This window comes from Oncorhynchus kisutch, linkage group LG15 (assembly GCF_002021735.2).
Source record: "Oncorhynchus kisutch isolate 150728-3 linkage group LG15, Okis_V2, whole genome shotgun sequence".
Lineage (NCBI taxonomy): Eukaryota > Metazoa > Chordata > Actinopteri > Salmoniformes > Salmonidae > Oncorhynchus > Oncorhynchus kisutch.
The window spans coordinates 31,501,329-31,523,588 of record NC_034188.2 but is presented as its reverse complement, the minus strand read 5'-3'; the positions used below and the strand labels follow the sequence as shown (position 1 = coordinate 31,523,588).

General features: G+C 42.3%; 25 non-coding genes across 25 annotated transcripts; all 25 read right to left on the bottom strand.

Moving 5' to 3' along the window:
- Positions 1–6,011: 6,011 nt before the first annotated feature.
- trnaa-agc (transfer RNA alanine (anticodon AGC)) lies at positions 6,012–6,084 on the bottom strand. Its single transcript has one exon. It is a non-coding gene; the product is annotated as a tRNA-Ala (tRNA).
- A 944-nt stretch (positions 6,085–7,028) lies between these two features.
- Positions 7,029–7,101, bottom strand: trnaa-agc (transfer RNA alanine (anticodon AGC)). The gene has a single exon. It is a non-coding gene; the product is annotated as a tRNA-Ala (tRNA).
- Positions 7,102–7,341: 240 nt separating this feature from the next.
- Positions 7,342–7,414, bottom strand: trnaa-agc (transfer RNA alanine (anticodon AGC)). Its single transcript has one exon. It is a non-coding gene; the product is annotated as a tRNA-Ala (tRNA).
- Positions 7,415–7,653: 239 nt separating this feature from the next.
- trnaa-agc (transfer RNA alanine (anticodon AGC)) lies at positions 7,654–7,726 on the bottom strand. The gene has a single exon. It is a non-coding gene; the product is annotated as a tRNA-Ala (tRNA).
- A 944-nt stretch (positions 7,727–8,670) lies between these two features.
- On the bottom strand, positions 8,671–8,743 carry trnaa-agc (transfer RNA alanine (anticodon AGC)). The gene has a single exon. It is a non-coding gene; the product is annotated as a tRNA-Ala (tRNA).
- Positions 8,744–8,983: 240 nt separating this feature from the next.
- Positions 8,984–9,056, bottom strand: trnaa-agc (transfer RNA alanine (anticodon AGC)). The gene has a single exon. It is a non-coding gene; the product is annotated as a tRNA-Ala (tRNA).
- Positions 9,057–9,295: 239 nt separating this feature from the next.
- Positions 9,296–9,368, bottom strand: trnaa-agc (transfer RNA alanine (anticodon AGC)). Its single transcript has one exon. It is a non-coding gene; the product is annotated as a tRNA-Ala (tRNA).
- A 944-nt stretch (positions 9,369–10,312) lies between these two features.
- On the bottom strand, positions 10,313–10,385 carry trnaa-agc (transfer RNA alanine (anticodon AGC)). Its single transcript has one exon. It is a non-coding gene; the product is annotated as a tRNA-Ala (tRNA).
- Positions 10,386–10,624: 239 nt separating this feature from the next.
- On the bottom strand, positions 10,625–10,697 carry trnaa-agc (transfer RNA alanine (anticodon AGC)). Its single transcript has one exon. It is a non-coding gene; the product is annotated as a tRNA-Ala (tRNA).
- A 239-nt stretch (positions 10,698–10,936) lies between these two features.
- Positions 10,937–11,009, bottom strand: trnaa-agc (transfer RNA alanine (anticodon AGC)). Its single transcript has one exon. It is a non-coding gene; the product is annotated as a tRNA-Ala (tRNA).
- A 239-nt stretch (positions 11,010–11,248) lies between these two features.
- On the bottom strand, positions 11,249–11,321 carry trnaa-agc (transfer RNA alanine (anticodon AGC)). The gene has a single exon. It is a non-coding gene; the product is annotated as a tRNA-Ala (tRNA).
- A 239-nt stretch (positions 11,322–11,560) lies between these two features.
- trnaa-agc (transfer RNA alanine (anticodon AGC)) lies at positions 11,561–11,633 on the bottom strand. The gene has a single exon. It is a non-coding gene; the product is annotated as a tRNA-Ala (tRNA).
- Positions 11,634–11,872: 239 nt separating this feature from the next.
- Positions 11,873–11,945, bottom strand: trnaa-agc (transfer RNA alanine (anticodon AGC)). The gene has a single exon. It is a non-coding gene; the product is annotated as a tRNA-Ala (tRNA).
- Positions 11,946–12,184: 239 nt separating this feature from the next.
- Positions 12,185–12,257, bottom strand: trnaa-agc (transfer RNA alanine (anticodon AGC)). The gene has a single exon. It is a non-coding gene; the product is annotated as a tRNA-Ala (tRNA).
- Positions 12,258–12,496: 239 nt separating this feature from the next.
- Positions 12,497–12,569, bottom strand: trnaa-agc (transfer RNA alanine (anticodon AGC)). Its single transcript has one exon. It is a non-coding gene; the product is annotated as a tRNA-Ala (tRNA).
- Positions 12,570–12,808: 239 nt separating this feature from the next.
- trnaa-agc (transfer RNA alanine (anticodon AGC)) lies at positions 12,809–12,881 on the bottom strand. The gene has a single exon. It is a non-coding gene; the product is annotated as a tRNA-Ala (tRNA).
- Positions 12,882–13,120: 239 nt separating this feature from the next.
- Positions 13,121–13,193, bottom strand: trnaa-agc (transfer RNA alanine (anticodon AGC)). Its single transcript has one exon. It is a non-coding gene; the product is annotated as a tRNA-Ala (tRNA).
- A 240-nt stretch (positions 13,194–13,433) lies between these two features.
- Positions 13,434–13,506, bottom strand: trnaa-agc (transfer RNA alanine (anticodon AGC)). Its single transcript has one exon. It is a non-coding gene; the product is annotated as a tRNA-Ala (tRNA).
- Positions 13,507–14,451: 945 nt separating this feature from the next.
- Positions 14,452–14,524, bottom strand: trnaa-agc (transfer RNA alanine (anticodon AGC)). Its single transcript has one exon. It is a non-coding gene; the product is annotated as a tRNA-Ala (tRNA).
- A 239-nt stretch (positions 14,525–14,763) lies between these two features.
- On the bottom strand, positions 14,764–14,836 carry trnaa-agc (transfer RNA alanine (anticodon AGC)). The gene has a single exon. It is a non-coding gene; the product is annotated as a tRNA-Ala (tRNA).
- Positions 14,837–15,781: 945 nt separating this feature from the next.
- On the bottom strand, positions 15,782–15,854 carry trnaa-agc (transfer RNA alanine (anticodon AGC)). The gene has a single exon. It is a non-coding gene; the product is annotated as a tRNA-Ala (tRNA).
- A 239-nt stretch (positions 15,855–16,093) lies between these two features.
- trnaa-agc (transfer RNA alanine (anticodon AGC)) lies at positions 16,094–16,166 on the bottom strand. Its single transcript has one exon. It is a non-coding gene; the product is annotated as a tRNA-Ala (tRNA).
- Positions 16,167–17,111: 945 nt separating this feature from the next.
- On the bottom strand, positions 17,112–17,184 carry trnaa-agc (transfer RNA alanine (anticodon AGC)). Its single transcript has one exon. It is a non-coding gene; the product is annotated as a tRNA-Ala (tRNA).
- Positions 17,185–19,037: 1,853 nt separating this feature from the next.
- On the bottom strand, positions 19,038–19,110 carry trnaa-agc (transfer RNA alanine (anticodon AGC)). The gene has a single exon. It is a non-coding gene; the product is annotated as a tRNA-Ala (tRNA).
- Positions 19,111–19,349: 239 nt separating this feature from the next.
- On the bottom strand, positions 19,350–19,422 carry trnaa-agc (transfer RNA alanine (anticodon AGC)). The gene has a single exon. It is a non-coding gene; the product is annotated as a tRNA-Ala (tRNA).
- Between the last annotated feature and the right edge of the window lie 2,838 nt (positions 19,423–22,260).

Here is a 22,260-nt window from a genome sequence, read left to right as displayed (position 1 = left end):
TTGACTATGTCTGAGAAAGCCACAGCATCCTGTATACCGAACCCACCGCAGTTTGTAGCTCGAGAGCTTTATGTAACGCGGCTTGATCCGTACATCCGGGGCTGAGTAAGTGGGGCCAAACCTATGGCAAAACATAGCTTATTACCTGGATTGTGAACGTTTATGAGATAGGCCCTTTTATTGCTTATGATTTCGGACTGCATTAAACTCTCGAGCTTTCGTCTCTGACCCCCGCCCCCTTGTGGTTGTCGTACTAATTGTACTACAAGTTCGAGGGTCCTATCTGCTAGCACGTTTAAATTTGACTGTACAAGGCGTTCTAGCAGTTTAACAAATTGTTCAAGCTCTGCTTCACCATTCTGTAAAATAAGCGATACCTTGCTCTGTAGACTGTCTCCACAAATTTCCAACTGTAAGAGATCCCTAGGTTCGCTATAATCTCTGATCCTAGCTAACAGTTCATTCAAAGTGTCCATAAGCATTACGTAAAACACAGCATATTCCCGAATCTGACCCCCCCATGCGAAATTGAAAAACTGGCGAACCTCAATATTGTTGAATTTATTTCGACGCAAAACATGTACACTTCGATCAAGACCTCCCCCCTCCAGATTTACTAGGCAATTGTCCAACTGTTCAAAAACAATCGTATTGGGTTTCAGACTCTTCGGACATTGGTGTTAAAGGCTGATTTATAGGTGTCTGGGGTGCCGAATTAAACCTAGCGCTCTCGTTCTGTACACTGATCTCAAGACCGCCCCCCTCCAGATTTGCTAGACATTTGTCCAACTGTTCAAAAAACATCATATTGACTTTCAGACTCTTCGGACAATGTTGTTAAAGGCTGTCTTAGAGGTGTCTGTGGGGCCGAATTAAACCTAGGGCTCGCGTTAAGCTGGGTAATTAGAGATATGATGGTTTCGGGAATCTGTGTTAACATGTTTTCCTCGGAAGGCCCTGACTCATTCATACGTGTAATAATGTCTATGAGTTCGGAGGGAATCTGGGATAATAGATTTTCATCTATTGTCATTATGTCAATTACCCCCGAATCATTCATATGGTTAACTATATCTTGGAGCTCTGTAGGGATCCTGGCTAAGAGTGTTTCAATTGTCTCACTTTGGTCTATAGGGGGCGCCATCTGTCTAATTAAGGATGTGTGTGTGTGTGTGTGTGTTTACATGTGTGTTTTTTAACGGCGGTATTTGCTTGTTTTAGCCCTAATGTTTTTTAACATACGGGGTAGCTCGCTACGCCAGAATGACACATCCTGATTGTATTGATGCTCGAGTAGAATACACATGCGCCTCTGGAGTAGAGCCTTTCGTGATTTTAAACCCAGGGTAAACGCTTTGAAAAAACGTTCTTGGTCTATTTCAGAATCTGCTGTTTCCCCCACAGAATTGGCCGATTCAAGAAGGTTGGCAGCTTCACAGAACATCAAATCGTCTACCTCAGAAATGTCATTTAAATCTTTGACATCATCAGGTTTCGCTGGTGTCTTTGGAGCCTCCTCGGGATGCTTGTCTGGGCATCCTCCGATGTTTGTGCGTTGTGTTCATAAGCCGGTGAGGAGTCTGAAATAAAAATAATACATACACAAATAGGTTATTAACCCTAAAATATGTTAAAAATGCCAAATACATTTCAGATATAAGCCTATATATTAACAATACATTAATTAAATACCTCGGCTTTTTTGACGAGGGCTGTTCTGAAGAAGCTCTGAAACCAGGGGCTTTTGTCTTTGTTCAACCTGTATTACAACATCTGCAGGTCCGGTAGATGGGGAGCCTGAAAAAAACAAAAAAACAGCATTAGGCCTTGTTTAACATATTCCGGCATAAAAAAAATATATAAATATTAAAATAATAATATATATAAATAATAATATATAATTGATTCATACCTAGTCCTTGGAACGACGTCTCGTGAATATCGGCCAAGTAGAATTGTTCGGGTGAAGCGGAACTGTGGATCTGAGCACTAATTATCCTTTGGTGTTTAGAAATATGGGGGACAACGTTGTCCTGGCCAAGGGGAGTTGACCTGCCGTTTAAAGTCTCTGTTCGCTGCTTTTGGGTAAATACATCCTGGGAGTAGGGCAGAATTGTCTCGTAGTCATATGCTTCGCAGAAAACCGTTCAGGCTCCATAGGGCATCGTTTAACCTTCTAGGCTTTAGGTCCTCTGTAAACATATAAAATAACTTTTAATATAAGATGCCCACACTTTTTGTTTTTAAGGTATAAATATTTTTATGTATGGAATTCTTGGAGCTTACTTACGTTGACAATTCAGGGCAGGCGTTTGTTTCGGAGCCCCATGGGATGGTTCGAGCTCAGTTATACCTCGGAGTATCTGCGTGAATGCTTCAGAATCTATAAAACATTCGACAATATTAAAGCTATAATCACTTTAGCTAATATTGCCTTGTTATACGGTAAGCATACTGATCCTAATGATTGTTTAATATTTCTATAACATCCCACGCTTTTCAAACAATTCCCCACAACAATCAAATCTAATAAAGATTTATTTCAAGAACTCACCTTGCGATAGATCCATTAGACTGTTTTCCCCGATTATCTTTTTTAACGCTTCAGTCCGATAACGATTCTTGGAGTTTCTGGAGGTGCTGTTTGCATCGGAACTAAAACGCTGCTAACATTGCCCATGGTTTCTAGCGCTTTTGTACCCTACGACCTAGAGAAAAACCCCTGAATGATTTTTTTACATAGCATTTGGGGTTTGTCGTTTTTTTTTGGGCTATACCCCCGCCCATGGTATATTTGACACATTTCAAACACATGGTATTGGGTGTGTCTAAACATTAGGATCCTTTTGGAGCTTCTAAAATCTCCGGGGTGCTAGCACCTAGATGCATGGGGGTGTGTTGTTCTCGACATCGCTGGGATGAATGACTTTTTAGCCCACCTAAAAAAAATAGTTTTATGAAAGGCCTTTAAGATTAGGAGTCGTAAGACACAATATTATTGTTGGGGGGTAGGCATCTGTTTTGCAGGCTAGTGTAAACCTTGGTTTCAAACGACCCACCAGGCATGCATGGGTATTTTTTTAACAAACAACCCGCCCCCCTTTTCTGTTTTTGAAACACACACACACACACACACACACACAGCCACTACAGAAAACTCCCTCACGCACATGCGCGCGCACATGGCTTTTTCCGCAAGATTTTTCTCAGGGACAGACTGCGCTAAGAGTGAACAAACGCGAGAGTTCATAACGTGGTGAGATTCTGATTTTAAAACCATTTATTTCATTCAAAATATTTAGTACATACATTTTATATCGTTACATTCTTAAGGTATTTTACGATGCCTTTCTTACAGATCCTGGGAGCTTATGCAACCAACCGCAATTGTCCGTGTCGAGTTCACCCTCAAAAGGCAAGGCTCTCTTGCTATGTCCATCAACACATGGTAAGTTTTCACTCCAGGGGTAGATCCGCCGTCGGGCCTTTTGGTCTTGACTCTGTCTCAAGGAAAGCCTCGCCCAGCGCTTTAACTGTTCCCCATTTTGGAAGAGAATGTCCAGCTTATTCATAAGTGTTATGAAAATTGGATAATCCACCCATTTAAAACTAAACACAGGAATAAAAAAGTTTACATGTTTGCGGGCTCTGGAAGCTACCGGAGAATTGACAGACTTTGTAGCATTAGCCTTATCATAAAGGTCACAGGCTAAAATTGTCACTTTGTTGTCAGGGCTATAGTCCATTGAAGCAATTCTTAGAGCCTTGAGATCACTGCGGCCGCAGACCTGTTCTTCCAACGCATATCCTGGCACATTTGTAACACTTAGGACCTGTTCAATTTTACAAAGAGCCAGCCTGATGTTTAGCCATTCTCTCATCCCCAGAGCCGGGGGAAAACTCCCAGGTTTTGCAGGATAAAGGGGTTTGGGTCCACGGTCTGTGAATATCTTTACCGTAGAATCCTCCGGGTGGAATATGTAAGACATGTGGCCCTCACTCGTACCCAAAAATCCTTTAAAACATTCTGGAGCTTCACACAGAACTTCTTCAAGGCTTTGGTCACTGGGTTCATGACAAGCCGAGCATAACATCCCTAAAATTGGCATAGGTGTCATTTTTGTTTAATATTCAGGGGGGTTATCATGTACAGTCTTAAACAGGTATTGTTCAGCGGCTTTATAAGGGGCCTTAACCAACCCAAACCGTGAGAAACAGTAACAGGTTGACCTGACACATGGTCACTTACTCAACCCAGGGCATGCACCCTTCTACATGACATAGGGTCATAAATCATTACATAGGGTCATAAATCAGGCTTGGGTCATCAATCATTAACGGCCTGTCAAAGGGACCCTTACTCACCCCATAGCCCCCACCTAACCAGGCTTGTCTATCAGGCTTGGGTCATCAATCATTAACGGCCTGTCAAATGGACCCTTACTCACCCCATAGCCCCCACCTAACCAGGCTTGCCTGACCAGAAGACATGCACACGTCATCACTACATAGGGTTCACATAGAGTTCACATAGGTTCACATAGGGTCATCAATCAAAATTTTGACCCGTGACATCTACTTTATTCTCTCTCAGTAAGCCCAGTGGTGGAAATAGTTGTATTGTTGGGTTAGTATCCAGAGCTACAACAACAATGTGTGCAGATTGAACCAAACCAAATATTTGGAGGATGCGGGCATCGATCCCACTACCTCTCGCATGCTAAGCGAGCTCTCTACCTTTTGAGCTAATCCCCCTGTAGCTCCAACAAGAAGTATGAAATCTCAATGACCGCACTGCCAAATCCCTCGTCCATAAGAAAGGATACTTTTTTTAAAGTATGCTTGCTTCAGCTGTCTAAAAGTATTTTTCATGGTAGTTCAGTAAATGTTGAAGTAGTGACTGGAGTAAGCCCAGTGGTGGAAATAGTTGTATTGTTGTGTTAGTGAGTTTTGGGTGTTTGATAGCAGAAAAACCTGCGAGTCTGGAGTTCCCCCTGCTGGCTGTCTGTGGAATAATATTAGGATCAGTTGATCGTGGGGAAATGCATGTTAGTTGCCCATATCTAGCTGATAATTGTGAAGTCAAACGTTTGCTTTGTGTATATCTTGATTCGTCTATTGTTGCCATTGTCCTGGCTGGAAGGAGGTTCAGTGAATGGGGTGGTGAAGCGTGAGGTAATACAGTAGGGGGAGTGCGAGTGCTTCTTAAATGTATTGCTTTATGCATTCTCCTCACTCGCGTCCACACAAAAACATACTCAAGAGAACGGAGTGGAGAATACAATCGGAGCATGAGTGTGGAGCATGGTAGTATGTTTGGAAAAACACCCCTAGAGTTTGAAAGCTACAAGCCCCCACTCACCCAGTAATTTTTGAACTGTCCCTAAATAATCCCATTAAAACACTGCATGAGAAAAATGTCAGAAACTCAAAACAATTGAAAGAACAGAGTATAAAACAGTACTTAGCCTAATATATTATTAACAGCCACGATAGCGTTGTCTACTGGTAGGTCTATTTTGAATTCATATTTCAACTCGTCACCACGCTCTACCTGACACTAGTTGTTCCCAGCTATCGTCCTCAGGTAGCCGCAGCAATTCACATTTACATTTTAGAGCTAGACAAGCACACTTGATTCAATTTGTTAGTCCAGAGCTACAACAACAATGTGTGCTGATTGAACCAAACAAAGTAATTGGAGGATGCGGGCATCGATCCCGCTACCTCTCGCATGCTAAGCGAGCACTGTACCATTTGAGCTAATCCCCCTGTGCCTAAAACAAGAAGTATGAAATCTCAATGACCGCACTGCCAAATCCCTCGTCCATAAGAACGGATACTTTTTTAAAAGTATGCTTGCTTCAGCTGTCTAAAAGTATTTTTCATGGTAGTTCAGTAAATGTTGAAGTTGTGACTGGAGTAAGCCCAGTGGTGGAAATAGTTGTATTGTTGGGTTAGTATCCAGAGCTACAACAACAATGTGTGCTGATTGAACCAAACTAAATATTTGGAGGATGCGGGCATCGATCCCGCTACCTCTCGCATGCTAAACGAGCGCTCTACCATTTGAGCTAATCCCCCTGTAGCTCCAACAAGAAGTATGAAATCTCAATGACCGCACTGCCAAATCCCTCGTCCATAAGAAAGGATACTTTTTTAAAAGTATGCTTGCTTCAGCTGTCTAAAAGTATTTTTCATGGTAGTTCAGTAAATGTTGAAGTAGTGACTGGAGTAAGCCCAGTGGTGGAAATAGTTGTATTGTTGTGTTAGTGAGTTTTGGGTGTTTGATAGCAGAAAAACCTGCGAGTCTGGAGTTCCCCCTGCTGGCTGTCTGTGGAATAACATTAGGATCAGTTGATCGTGGGGAAATGCATGTTAGTTGCCCATATCTAGCTGATAATTGTGAAGTCAAACGTTTGCTTTGTGTATATCTTGATTCGTCTATTGTTGCCATAGTCCAGGCTGGAAGGAGGTTCAGTGAATGGGGTGGTGAAGCGTGAGGTAATACAGTAGGGGGAGTGCGAGTGCTTCTTAAATGTATTGCTTTATGCATTCTCCTCACTCGCGTCCACACAAAAACATACTCAAGAGAACGGAGTGGAGAATACAATCGGAGCATGAGTGTGGAGCATGGTAGTATGTTTGGAAAAACACCCCTAGAGTTTGAAAGCTACAAGCCCCCACTCACCCAGTAATTTTTGAACTGTCCCTAAATAATCCCATTAAAACACTGCATGAGAAAAATGTCAGAAACTCAAAACAATTGAAAGTACAGAGTATAAAACATTACTTAGCCTAATATATTATTAACAGCCACGATAGCGTTGTCTACTGGTAGGTCTATTTTGAATTAATATTTCAACTCGTCACCAAGCTCTACCTGACACTAGTTGTTCCCAGCTATCGTCCTCGGGTAGCCGCATCAATTCACATTTACATTTTAGAGCCAGACAAGCACACTTGATACAATTTGTTAGTCCAGAGCTACAACAACAATGTGTGCTGATTGAACCAAACAAAGTAATTGGAGGATGCGGGCATCGATCCCGCTACCTCTCGCATGCTAAGCGAGCACTCTACCATTTGAGCTAATCCCCCTGTGCCTAAAACAAGAAGTATGACATCTCAATGACCACACTGCCAAATTCCTCGTCCATAAGAACGGATACTTTTTAAAAAAGTATGCTTGCTTCAGCTGTCTAAAAGTATTTTTCATGGTAGTTCAGTAAATGTTGAAGTTGTGACTGGAGTAAGCCCGGTGGTGGAAATAGTTGTATTGTTGGGTTAGTATCCAGAGCTACAACAACAATGTGTGCTGATTGAACCAAACTAAATATTTGGAGGATGCGGGCATCGATCCCGCTACCTCTCGCATGCTAAGCGAGCGCTCTACCATTTGAGCTAATCCCCCTGTGCCTGCAACAAGAAGTATGAAATCTCAATGACCGCACTGCCAAATCCCTCGTCCATAAGAAAGGATACTTTTTTTAAAGTATGCTTGCTTCAGCTGTCTAAAAGTATTTTTCATGGTAGTTCAGTAAATGTTGAAGTTGTGACTGGAGTAAGCCCAGTGGTGGAAATAGTTGTATTGTTGGGTTAGTATCCAGAGCTACAACAACAATGTGTGCTGATTGAACCAAACTAAATATTTGGAGGATGCGGGCATCGATCCCGCTACCTCTCGCATGCTAAGCGAGCGCTCTACCATTTGAGCTAATCCCCCTGTGCCTGCAACAAGAAGTATGAAATCTCAATGACCGCACTGCCAAATCCCTCGTCCATAAGAAAGGATACTTTTTTAAAAGTATGCTTGCTTCAGCTGTCTAAAAGTATTTTTCATGGTAGTTCAGTAAATGTTGAAGTAGTGACTGGAGTAAGCCCAGTGGTGGAAATAGTTGTATTGTTGTGTTAGTGAGTTTTGGGTGTTTGATAGCAGAAAAACCTGCGAGTCTGGAGTTCCCCCTGCTGGCTGTCTGTGGAATAACATTAGGATCAGTTGATCGTGGGGAAATGCATGTTAGTTGCCCATATCTAGCTGATAATTGTGAAGTCAAACGTTTGCTTTGTGTATATCTTGATTCGTCTATTGTTGCCATAGTCCAGGCTGGAAGGAGGTTCAGTGAATGGGGTGGTGAAGCGTGAGGTAATACAGTAGGGGGAGTGCGAGTGCTTCTTAAATGTATTGCTTTATGCATTCTCCTCACTCGCGTCCACACAAAAACATACTCAAGAGAACGGAGTGGAGAATACAATCGGAGCATGAGTGTGGAGCATGGTAGTATGTTTGGAAAAACACCCCTAGAGTTTGAAAGCTACAAGCCCCCACTCACCCAGTAATTTTTGAACTGTCCCTAAATAATCCCATTAAAACACTGCATGAGAAAAATGTCAGAAACTCAAAACAATTGAAAGTACAGAGTATAAAACATTACTTAGCCTAATATATTATTAACAGCCACGATAGCGTTGTCTACTGGTAGGTCTATTTTGAATTAATATTTCAACTCGTCACCAAGCTCTACCTGACACTAGTTGTTCCCAGCTATCGTCCTCGGGTAGCCGCATCAATTCACATTTACATTTTAGAGCCAGACAAGCACACTTGATACAATTTGTTAGTCCAGAGCTACAACAACAATGTGTGCTGATTGAACCAAACAAAGTAATTGGAGGATGCGGGCATCGATCCCGCTACCTCTCGCATGCTAAGCGAGCACTCTACCATTTGAGCTAATCCCCCTGTGCCTAAAACAAGAAGTATGACATCTCAATGACCACACTGCCAAATTCCTCGTCCATAAGAACGGATACTTTTTAAAAAAGTATGCTTGCTTCAGCTGTCTAAAAGTATTTTTCATGGTAGTTCAGTAAATGTTGAAGTTGTGACTGGAGTAAGCCCGGTGGTGGAAATAGTTGTATTGTTGGGTTAGTATCCAGAGCTACAACAACAATGTGTGCTGATTGAACCAAACTAAATATTTGGAGGATGCGGGCATCGATCCCGCTACCTCTCGCATGCTAAGCGAGCGCTCTACCATTTGAGCTAATCCCCCTGTGCCTGCAACAAGAAGTATGAAATCTCAATGACCGCACTGCCAAATCCCTCGTCCATAAGAAAGGATACTTTTTTTAAAGTATGCTTGCTTCAGCTGTCTAAAAGTATTTTTCATGGTAGTTCAGTAAATGTTGAAGTTGTGACTGGAGTAAGCCCAGTGGTGGAAATAGTTGTATTGTTGGGTTAGTATCCAGAGCTACAACAACAATGTGTGCTGATTGAACCAAACTAAATATTTGGAGGATGCGGGCATCGATCCCGCTACCTCTCGCATGCTAAGCGAGCGCTCTACCATTTGAGCTAATCCCCCTGTGCCTGCAACAAGAAGTATGAAATCTCAATGACCGCACTGCCAAATCCCTCGTCCATAAGAAAGGATACTTTTTTAAAAGTATGCTTGCTTCAGCTGTCTAAAAGTATTTTTCATGGTAGTTCAGTAAATGTTGAAGTAGTGACTGGAGTAAGCCCAGTGGTGGAAATAGTTGTATTGTTGTGTTAGTGAGTTTTGGGTGTTTGATAGCAGAAAAACCTGCGAGTCTGGAGTTCCCCCTGCTGGCTGTCTGTGGAATAACATTAGGATCAGTTGATCGTGGGGAAATGCATGTTAGTTGCCCATATCTAGCTGATAATTGTGAAGTCAAACGTTTGCTTTGTGTATATCTTGATTCGTCTATTGTTGCCATAGTCCAGGCTGGAAGGAGGTTCAGTGAATGGGGTGGTGAAGCGTGAGGTAATACAGTAGGGGGAGTGCGAGTGCTTCTTAAATGTATTGCTTTATGCATTCTCCTCACTCGCGTCCACACAAAAACATACTCAAGAGAACGGAGTGGAGAATACAATCGGAGCATGAGTGTGGAGCATGGTAGTATGTTTGGAAAAACACCCCTAGAGTTTGAAAGCTACAAGCCCCCACTCACCCAGTAATTTTTGAACTGTCCCTAAATAATCCCATTAAAACACTGCATGAGAAAAATGTCAGAAACTCAAAACAATTGAAAGTACAGAGTATAAAACATTACTTAGCCTAATATATTATTAACAGCCACGATAGCGTTGTCTACTGGTAGGTCTATTTTGAATTAATATTTCAACTCGTCACCAAGCTCTACCTGACACTAGTTGTTCCCAGCTATCGTCCTCGGGTAGCCGCATCAATTCACATTTACATTTTAGAGCCAGACAAGCACACTTGATACAATTTGTTAGTCCAGAGCTACAACAACAATGTGTGCTGATTGAACCAAACAAAGTAATTGGAGGATGCGGGGATCGATCCCGCTACCTCTCGCATGCTAAGCGAGCACTCTACCATTTGAGCTAATCCCCCTGTGCCTAAAACAAGAAGTATGAAATCTCAATGACCACACTGCCAAATCCCTCGTCCATAAGAACGGATACTTTTTTTAAAGTATGCTTGCTTCAGCTGTCTAAAAGTATTTTTCATGGTAGTTCAGTAAATGTTGAAGTTGTGACTGGAGTAAGCCCAGTGGTGGAAATAGTTGTATTGTTGGGTTAGTATCCAGAGCTACAACAACAATGTGTGCTGATTGAACCAAACTAAATATTTGGAGGATGCGGGCATCGATCCCGCTACCTCTCGCATGCTAAGCGAGCGCTCTACCATTTGAGCTAATCCCCCTGTGCCTGCAACAAGAAGTATGAAATCTCAATGACCGCACTGCCAAATCCCTCGTCCATAAGAAAGGATACTTTTTTTAAAGTATGCTTGCTTCAGCTGTCTAAAAGTATTTTTCATGGTAGTTCAGTAAATGTTGAAGTTGTGACTGGAGTAAGCCCAGTGGTGGAAATAGTTGTATTGTTGGGTTAGTATCCAGAGCTACAACAACAATGTGTGCTGATTGAACCAAACTAAATATTTGGAGGATGCGGGCATCGATCCCGCTACCTCTCGCATGCTAAGCGAGCGCTCTACCATTTGAGCTAACCCCCCTGTGCCTTCAAAAAGAAGTATGAAATCTCAATGACCGCATTGCCAAATCCCTCGTCCATAAGAAAGGATACTTTTTTTAAAGTATGCTTGCTTCAGCTGTCTAAAAGTATTTTTCATGGTAGTTCAGTAAAGGTTGAAGTAGTGACTGCAGTAAGCCCAGTGGTGGAAATAGTTGTATTGTTGGGTTAGTATCCAGACCTACAACAACAATGTGTGCTGATTGAACCAAACCAAATATTTGGAGGATGCGGGCATCGATCCCGCTACCTCTCGCATGCTAAGCGAGCGCTCTACCATTTGAGCTAATCCCCCTGTGCCTTCAAAAAGAAGTATGAAATCTCAATGACCGCACTGCCAAATCCCTCGTCCATAAGAAAGGATACTTTTTTAAAAGTATGCTTGCTTCAGCTGTCTAAAAGTATTTTTCATGGTAGTTCAGTAAAGGTTGAAGTAGTGACTGCAGTAAGCCCAGTGGTGGAAATAGTTGTATTGTTGGGTTAGTATCCAGAGCTACAACAACAATGTGTGCTGATTGAACCAAACAAAGTAATTGGAGGATGCGGGCATCGATCCCGCTACCTCTCGCATGCTAAGCGAGCACTCTACCATTTGAGCTAATCCACCTGTGCCTAAAACAAGAAGTATGAAATCTCAATGACCACACTGCCAAATCCCTCGTCCATAAGAAAGGATACTTTTTTTAAAGTATGCTTGCTTCAGCTGTCTAAAAGTATTTTTCATGGTAGTTCAGTAAATGTTGAAGTTGTGACTGGAGTAAGCCCAGTGGTGGAAATAGTTGTATTGTTGGGTTAGTATCCAGAGCTACAACAACAATGTGTGCTGATTGAACCAAACTAAATATTTGGAGGATGCGGGCATCGATCCCGCTACCTCTCGCATGCTAAGCGAGCGCTCTACCATTTGAGCTAACCCCCCTGTGCCTTCAAAAAGAAGTATGAAATCTCAATGACCGCATTGCCAAATCCCTCGTCCATAAGAAAGGATACTTTTTTTAAAGTATGCTTGCTTCAGCTGTCTAAAAGTATTTTTCATGGTAGTTCAGTAAAGGTTGAAGTAGTGACTGCAGTAAGCCCAGTGGTGGAAATAGTTGTATTGTTGGGTTAGTATCCAGAGCTACAACAACAATGTGTGCTGATTGAACCAAACAAAGTAATTGGAGGATGCGGGCATCGATCCCGCTACCTCTCGCATGCTAAGCGAGCACTCTACCATTTGAGCTAATCCCCCTGTGCCTAAAACAAGAAGTATGAAATCTCAATGACCACACTGCCAAATCCCTCGTCCATAAGAAAGGATACTTTTTTTAAAGTATGCTTGCTTCAGCTGTCTAAAAGTATTTTTCATGGTAGTTCAGTAAATGTTGAAGTTGTGACTGGAGTAAGCCCAGTGGTGGAAATAGTTGTATTGTTGGGTTAGTATCCAGAGCTACAACAACAATGTGTGCTGATTGAACCAAACTAAATATTTGGAGGATGCGGGCATCGATCCCGCTACCTCTCGCATGCTAAGCGAGCGCTCTACCATTTGAGCTAACCCCCCTGTGCCTTCAAAAAGAAGTATGAAATCTCAATGACCGCATTGCCAAATCCCTCGTCCATAAGAAAGGATACTTTTTTTAAAGTATGCTTGCTTCAGCTGTCTAAAAGTATTTTTCATGGTAGTTCAGTAAAGGTTGAAGTACTGACTGCAGTAAGCCCAGTGGTGGAAATAGTTGTATTGTTGGGTTAGTATCCAGACCTACAACAACAATGTGTGCTGATTGAACCAAACCAAATATTTGGAGGATGCGGGCATCGATCCCGCTACCTCTCGCATGCTAAGCGAGCGCTCTACCATTTGAGCTAATCCCCCTGTGCCTTCAAAAAGAAGTATGAAATCTCAATGACCGCACTGCCAAATCCCTCGTCCATAAGAAAGGATACTTTTTTTAAAGTATGCTTGCTTCAGCTGTCTAAAAGTATTTTTCATGGTAGTTCAGTAAAGGTTGAAGTAGTGACTGCAGTAAGCCCAGTGGTGGAAATAGTTGTATTGTTGGGTTAGTATCCAGAGCTACAACAACAATGTGTGCTGATTGAACCAAACAAAGTAATTGGAGGATGCGGGCATCGATCCCGCTACCTCTCGCATGCTAAGCGAGCACTCTACCATTTGAGCTAATCCCCCTGTGCCTAAAACAAGAAGTATGAAATCTCAATGACCACACTGCCAAATCCCTCGTCCATAAGAACGGATACTTTTTTTAAAAGTATGCTTGCTTCAGCTGTCTAAAAGTATTTTTCATGGTAGTTCAGTAAATGTTGAAGTTGTGACTGGAGTAAGCCCAGTGGTGGAAATAGTTGTATTGTTGGGTTAGTATCCAGAGCTACAACAACAATGTGTGCTGATTGAACCAAACTAAATATTTGGAGGATGCGGGCATCGATCCCGCTACCTCTCGCATGCTAAGCGAGCGCTCTACCATTTGAGCTAATCCCCCTGTGCCTCCAACAAGAAGTATGAAATCTCAATGACCGCACTGCCAAATCCCTCGTCCATAAGAAAGGATACTTTTTTTAAAGTATGTTTGCTTCAGCTGTCTAAAAGTATTTTTCATGGTAGTTCAGTAAAGGTTGAAGTAGTGACTGGAGTAAACCCAGTGGTGGAAATAGTTGTATTGTTGTGTTAGTGAGTTTTGGGTGTTTGATAGCAGAAAAACCTGCGAGTCTGGAGTTCCCCCTGCTGGTTGTCTATGGAATAATATTAGGATCAGTTGATCGTGGGGAAATGCATGTTAGTTGCCCATATCTAGCTGATAATTGTGAAGTCAAACGTTTGCTTTGTGTATATCTTGATTCGTCTATTGTTGCCATTGTCCTGGCTGGAAGGAGGTTCAGTGAATGGGGTGGTGAAGCGTGAGGTAATACAGTTGGCGGGAGTGCGAGTGCTTCTTAAATGTATTGCTTTATGCATTCTCCTCACTCGCGTCCACACAAAAACATACTCAAGAGAACGGAGTGGAGAATACAATCGGAGCATGAGTGTGGAGCATGGTAGTATGTTTGGAAAAACACCCCTAGAGTTTGAGAGCTACAAGCCCCCACTCACCCAGTAATTTTTGAACTGTCCCTAAATAATCCCATTAAAACACTGCATGAGAAAAATGTCATAAACTCAAAACAATTGAAAGAACAGAGTATAAAACAGTACTTAGCCTAATATATTATTAACAGCCACGATAGCGTTGTCTACTGGTAGGTCTATTTTGAATTAATATTTCAACTCGTCACCACGCTCTACCTGACACTAGTTGTTCCCAGCTATCGTCCTCGGGTAGCCGCAGCAATTCACATTTACATTTTAGAGCCAGACAAGCACACTTGATTCAATTTGTTAGTCCAGAGCTACAACAACAATGTGTGCTGATTGAACCAAACAAAGTAATTGGAGGATGCGGGAATCGATCCCGCTACCTCGCGCATGCTAAGCGAGCGCTCTACCATTTGAGCTAATACCCCTGTGCCTACGAAAAGAAGTATGAAATCTCAATGACCGCACTGCCAAATCCCTCGTCCATAAGAAAGGATACTTTTTTAAAAGTATGCTTGCTTCAGCTGTCTAAAAGTATTTTTCATGGTAGTTCAGTAAAGGTTGAAGTAGTGACTGCAGTAAGCCCAGTGGTGGAAATAGTTGTATTGTTGGGTTAGTATCCAGAGCTACAACAACAATGTGTGCTGATTGAATCAAACCAAATATTTGGAGGATGCGGGCATCGATCCCGCTACCTCTCGCATGCTAAGCGAGCGCTCTACCATTTGAGCTAATCCCCCTGTGCCTCCAACAAGAAGTATGAAATCTCAATGACCGCACTGCCAAATCCCTCGTCCATAAGAACGGATACTTTTTAAAAAGTATGCTTGCTTCAGCTGTCTAAAAGTATTTTTCATGGTAGTTCAGTAAATGTTGAAGTAGTGACTGGAGTAAGCCCAGTGGTGGAAATAGTTGTATTGTTGTGTTAGTGAGTTTTGGGTGTTTGATAGCAGAAAAACCTGCGAGTCTGGAGTTCCCCCTGCTGGCTGTCTGTGGAATAACATTAGGATCAGTTGATCGTGGGGAAATGCATGTTAGTTGCCCATATCTAGCTGATAATTGTGAAGTCAAACGTTTGCTTTGTGTATATCTTGATTCGTCTATTGTTGCCATTGTCCTGGCTGGAAGGAGGTTCAGTGAATGGGGTGGTGAAGCGTGAGGTAATACAGTTGGCGGGAGTGCGAGTGCTTCTTAAATGTATTGCTTTATGCATTCTCCTCACTCGCGTCCACACAAAAACATACTCAAGAGAACGGAGTGGAGAATACAATCGGAGCATGAGTGTGGAGCATGGTAGTATGTTTGGAAAAACACCCCTAGAGTTTGAGAGCTACAAGCCCCCACTCACCCAGTAATTTTTGAACTGTCCCTAAATAATCCCATTAAAACACTGCATGAGAAAAATGTCATAAACTCAAAACAATTGAAAGAACAGAGTATACAACAGTACTTAGCCTAATATATTATTAACAGCCACGATAGCGTTGTGTACTGGTAGGTATATTTTGACTTAATATTTCAACTCGTCACCACGCTCTACCTGACACTAGTTGTTCCCAGCTATCGTCCTCGGGTAGCCGCAGCAATTCACATTTACATTTTAGAGCCAGACAAGCACACTTGATTCAATTTGTTAGTCCAGAGCTACAACAACAATGTGTGCTGATTGAACCAAACAAAGTAATTGGAGGATGCGGGAATCGATCCCGCTACCTCGCGCATGCTAAGCGAGCGCTCTACCATTTGAGCTAATACCCCTGTGCCTACGAAAAGAAGTATGAAATCTCAATGACCGCACTGCCAAATCCCTCGTCCATAAGAAAGGATACTTTTTTTAAAGTATGCTTGCTTCAGCTGTCTAAAAGTATTTTTCATGGTAGTTCAGTAAAGGTTGAAGTAGTGACTGCAGTAAGCCCAGTGGTGGAAATAGTTGTATTGTTGGGTTAGTATCCAGAGCTACAACAACAATGTGTGCTGATTGAATCAAACCAAATATTTGGAGGATGCGGGCATCGATCCCGCTACCTCTCGCATGCTAAGCGAGCGCTCTACCATTTGAGCTAATCCCCCTGTGCCTCCAACAAGAAGTATGAAATCTCAATGACCGCACTGCCAAATCCCTTGTCCATAAGAACGGATACTTTTTAAAAAGTATGCTTGCTTCAGCTGTCTAAAAGTATTTTTCATGGTAGTTCAGTAAATGTTGAAGTAGTGACTGGAGTAAGCCCAGTGGTGGAAATAGTTGTATTGTTGTGTTAGTGAGTTTTGGGTGTTTGATAGCAGAAAAACCTGCGAGTCTGGAGTTCCCCCTGCTGGCTGTCTGTGGAATAACATTAGGATCAGTTGATCGTGGGGAAATGCATGTTAGTTGCCCATATCTAGCTGATAATTGTGAAGTCAAACGTTTGCTTTGTGTATATCTTGATTCGTCTATTGTTGCCATTGTCCTGGCTGGAAGGAGGTTCAGTGAATGGGGTGGTGAAGCGTGAGGTAATACAGTTGGCGGGAGTGCGAGTGCTTCTTAAATGTATTGCTTTATGCATTCTCCTCACTCGCGTCCACACAAAAACATACTCAAGAGAACGGAGTGGAGAATACAATCGGAGCATGAGTGTGGAGCATGGTAGTATGTTTGGAAAAACACCCCTAGAGTTTGAGAGCTACAAGCCCCCACTCACCCAGTAATTTTTGAACTGTCCCTAAATAATCCCATTAAAACACTGCATGAGAAAAATGTCATAAACTCAAAACAATTGAAAGAACAGAGTATACAACAGTACTTAGCCTAATATATTATTAACAGCCACGATAGCGTTGTGTACTGGTAGGTCTATTTTGACTTAATATTTCAACTCGTCACCACGCTCTACCTGACACTAGTTGTTCCCAGCTATCGTCCTCGGGTAGCCGCAGCAATTCACATTTACATTTTAGAGCCAGACAAGCACACTTGATTCAATTTGTTAGTCCAGAGCTACAACAACAATGTGTGCTGATTGAACCAAACAAAGTAATTGGAGGATGCGGGCATCGATCCCGCTACCTCTCGCATGCTAAGCGAGCGCTCTACCATTTGAGCTAATACCCCTGTGCCTACGAAAAGAAGTATGAAATCTCAATGACCGCACTGCCAAATCCCTCGTCCATAAGAAAGGATACTTTTTTTAAAGTATGCTTGCTTCAGCTGTCTAAAAGCATTTTTCATGGTAGTTCAGTAAAGGTTGAAGTAGTGACTGCAGTAAGCCCAGTGGTGGAAATAGTTGTATTGTTGGGTTAGTATCCAGAGATACAACAACAATGTGTGCTGATTGAACCAAACCACATATTTGGAGGATGCGGGCATCGATCCCGCTACCTCTCGCATGCTAAGCGAGCGCTCTACCATTTGAGCTAATCCCCTTGTGGCTAAAACAAGAAGTATGAAATCTCAATGACCGCACTGCCAAATCCCTCGTCCATAAGAACGGATACTTTTTAAAAAGTATGCTTGCTTCAGCTGTCTAAAAGTATTTTTCATGGTAGTTCAGTAAATGTTGAAGTTGTGACTGGAGTAAGCCCAGTGGTGGAAATAGTTGTATTGTTGGGTTAGTATCCAGAGCTACAACAACAATGTGTGCTGATTGAACCAAGCTAAATATTTGGAGGATGCGGGCATCGATCCCGCTACCTCTCGCATGCTAAGCGAGCGCTCTACCATTTGAGTTAATCCCCCTGTGCCTCTGAAGAGAAGTATGAAATCTCAATGACCGCACTGCCAAATCCCTCGTCCATAAGAACGGATACTTTTTTTAAAAGTATGCTTGCTTCAGCTGTCTAAAAGTATTTTTCATGGTAGTTCAGTAAATGTTGAAGTTGTGACTGGAGTAAGCCCAGTGGTGGAAATAGTTGTATTGTTGGGTTAGTATCCAGAGCTACAACAACCATGTGTGCTGATTGAACCAAACCAAATATTTGGAGGATGCGGGCATCGATCCCACTACCTCTCGCATGCTAAGCGAGCGCTCTACCTTTTGAGCTAATCCACCTGTGCCTCCAGAAAGAAGTATGAAATCTCAATGACCGCACTGCCAAATCCCTCATCCATAAGAAAGGATACTTTTTTTAAAGTATGCTTGCTTCAGCTGTCTAAAGGTATTTTTCATGGTAGTTCAGTAAAGGTTGAAGTAGTGACTGGAGTAAGCCCAGTGGTGGAAATAGTTGTATTGTTGTGTTAGTGAGTTTTGGGTGTTTGATAGCAGAAAAACCTGCGAGTCTGGAGTTCCCCCTGCTGGCTGTCTGTGGAATAACATTAGGATCAGTTGATCGTGGGGAAATGCATGTTAGTTGCCCATATCTAGCTGATAATTGTGAAGTCAAACGTTTGCTTTGTGTATATCTTGATTCGTCTATTGTTGCCATTGTCCTGGCTGGAAGGAGGTTCAGTGAATGGGGTGGTGAAGCATGAGGTAATACAGTAGGGGGAGTGCGAGTGCTTCTTAAATGTATTGCTTTATGCATTCTCCTCACTCGCGTCCACACAAAAACATACTCAAGAGAACGGAGTGGAGAATACAATCGGAGCATGAGTGTGGAGCATGGTAGTATGTTTGGAAAAACACCCCTAGAGTTTGAGAGCTACAAGCCCCCACACACCCAGTAATTTTTGAACTGTCCCTAAATAATCCCATTAAAACACTATATATATATATATAGTATAAAACAGTACTTAGCCTAATATATTAGTATAAGGCCACAATAGCATTGTCTACTGGTAGGTCTATTTTGAATTAATATTTCAACTCGTCACCAAGCTCTACCTGACACTAGTTGTTCCCAGCTATCGTCCTCGGGTAGCCGCAGCAATTCACATTTACATTTTAGAGCCAGACAAGCACACTTGATACAATTTGTTAGTCCAGAGCTACAACAACAATGTGTGCTGATTGAACCAAACAAAGTAATTGGAGGATGCGGGCATCGATCCCGCTACCTCTCGCATGCTAAGCGAGCGCTCTACCATTTGAGCTAATCCCCCTGTGACTAAAACAAGAAGTATGAAATCTCAATGACCGCACTGCCAAATCCCTCGTCCATAAGAACGGATACTTTTTTTAAAGTATGCTTGCTTCAGCTGTCTAAAAGTATTTTTCATGGTAGTTCAGTAAATGTTGAAGTTGTGACTGGAGTAAGCCGAGTGGTGGAAATAGTTGTATTGTTGGGTTAGTATCCAGAGCTACAACAACAATGTGTGCTGATTGAACCAAACTAAATATTTGGAGGATGCGGGCATCGATCCCGCTACCTCTCGCATGCTAAGCGAGCGCTCTACCATTTGAGCTAATCCCCCTGTAGCTCCAACAAGAAGTATGAAATCTCAATGACCGCACTGCCAAATCCCTCGTCCATAAGAAAGGATACTTTTTTAAAATTATGCTTGCTTCAGCTGTCTAAAAGTATTTTTCATGGTAGTTCAGTAAATGTTGAAGTAGTGACTGGAGTAAGCCCAGTGGTGGAAATAGTTGTATTGTTGTGTTAGTGAGTTTTGGGTGTTTGATAGCAGAAAAACCTGCGAGTCTGGAGTTCCCCCTGCTGGCTGTCTGTGGAATAATATTAGGATCAGTTGATCGTGAGGAAATGCATGTTAGTTGCCCATATCTAGCTGATAATTGTGAAGTCAAACATTTGCTTTGTGTATATCTTGATTCGTCTATTGTTGCCATTGTCCTGGCTGGAAGGAGGTTCAGTGAATGGGGTGGTGAAGCGTGAGGTAATACAGTAGGGGGAGTGCGAGTGCTTCTTAAATGTATTGCTTTATGCATTCTCCTCACTCGCGTCCACACAAAAACATACTCAAGAGAACGGAGTGGAGAATACAATCGGAGCATGAGTGTGGAGCATGGTAGTATGTTTGGAAAAACACCCCTAGAGTTTGAAAGCTACAAGCCCCCACTCACCCAGTAATTTTTGAACTGTCCCTAAATAATCCCATTAAAACACTGCATGAGAAAAATGTCATAAACTCAAAACAATTGAAAGAAAAGAGTATAAAATTGTACTTAGCCTAATATATTATTAACAGCCACGATAGCGTTGTCTACTGGTAGGTCTATTTTGAATTCATATTTCAACTCGTCACCACGCTCTACCTGACACTAGTTGTTCCCAGCTATCGTCCTCGGGTAGCCGCAGCAATTCACATTTACATTTTAGAGCTAGACAAGCACACTTGATTCAATTTGTTAGTCCAGAGCTACAACAACAATGTGTGCTGATTGAACCAAACAAAGTAATTGGAGGATGCGGGCATCGATCCCACTACCTCTCGCATGCTAAGAAAGCACTCTACCATTTGAGCTAATCCCCCTGTGCCTCTGAAGAGAAGTATGAAATCTCAATGACCGCACTGCCAAATCCCTCGTCCATAAGAACGGATACTTTTTTAAAAAGTATGCTTGCTTCAGCTGTCTAAAAGTATTTTTCATGGTAGTTCAGTAAATGTTGAAGTTGTGACTGGAGTAAGCCCAGTGGTGGAAATAGTTGTATTGTTGGGTTAGTATCCAGAGCTACAACAACCATGTGTGCTGATTGAACCAAACCAAATATTTGGAGGATGCGGGCATCGATCCCACTACCTCTCGCATGCTAAGCGAGCGCTCTACCTTTTGAGCTAATCCACCTGTGCCTCCAGAAAGAAGTATGAAATCTCAATGACCGCACTGCCAAATCCCTCATCCATAAGAAAGGATACTTTTTTTAAAGTATGCTTGCTTCAGCTGTCTAAAGGTATTTTTCATGGTAGTTCAGTAAAGGTTGAAGTAGTGACTGGAGTAAGCCCAGTGGTGGAAATAGTTGTATTGTTGTGTTAGTGAGTTTTGGGTGTTTGATAGCAGAAAAACCTGCGAGTCTGGAGTTCCCCCTGCTGGCTGTCTGTGGAATAACATTAGGATCAGTTGATCGTGGGGAAATGCATGTTAGTTGCCCATATCTAGCTGATAATTGTGAAGTCAAACGTTTGCTTTGTGTATATCTTGATTCGTCTATTGTTGCCATTGTCCTGGCTGGAAGGAGGTTCAGTGAATGGGGTGGTGAAGCATGAGGTAATACAGTAGGGGGAGTGCGAGTGCTTCTTAAATGTATTGCTTTATGCATTCTCCTCACTCGCGTCCACACAAAAACATACTCAAGAGAACGGAGTGGAGAATACAATCGGAGCATGAGTGTGGAGCATGGTAGTATGTTTGGAAAAACACCCCTAGAGTTTGAGAGCTACAAGCCCCCACACACCCAGTAATTTTTGAACTGTCCCTAAATAATCCCATTAAAACACTATATATATATATATATAGTATAAAACAGTACTTAGCCTAATATATTAGTATAAGGCCACAATAGCATTGTCTACTGGTAGGTCTATTTTGAATTAATATTTCAACTCGTCACCAAGCTCTACCTGACACTAGTTGTTCCCAGCTATCGTCCTCGGGTAGCCGCAGCAATTCACATTTACATTTTAGAGCTAGACAAGCACACTTGATTCAATTTGTTAGTCCAGAGCTACAACAACAATGTGTGCTGATTGAACCAAACAAAGTAATTGGAGGATGCGGGCATCGATCCCACTACCTCTCGCATGCTAAGAAAGCACTCTACCATTTGAGCTAATCCCCCTGTGCCTCTGAAGAGAAGTATGAAATCTCAATGACCGCACTGCCAAATCCCTCGTCCATAAGAACGGATACTTTTTTTAAAAGTATGCTTGCTTCAGCTGTCTAAAAGTATTTTTCATGGTAGTTCAGTAAATGTTGAAGTTGTGACTGGAGTAAGCCCAGTGGTGGAAATAGTTGTATTGTTGGGTTAGTATCCAGAGCTACAACAACCATGTGTGCTGATTGAACCAAACCAAATATTTGGAGGATGCGGGCATCGATCCCACTACCTCTCGCATGCTAAGCGAGCGCTCTACCTTTTGAGCTAATCCACCTGTGCCTCCAGAAAGAAGTATGAAATCTCAATGACCGCACTGCCAAATCCCTCATCCATAAGAAAGGATACTTTTTTAAAGTATGCTTGCTTCAGCTGTCTAAAGGTATTTTTCATGGTAGTTCAGTAAAGGTTGAAGTAGTGACTGGAGTAAGCCCAGTGGTGGAAATAGTTGTATTGTTGTGTTAGTGAGTTTTGGGTGTTT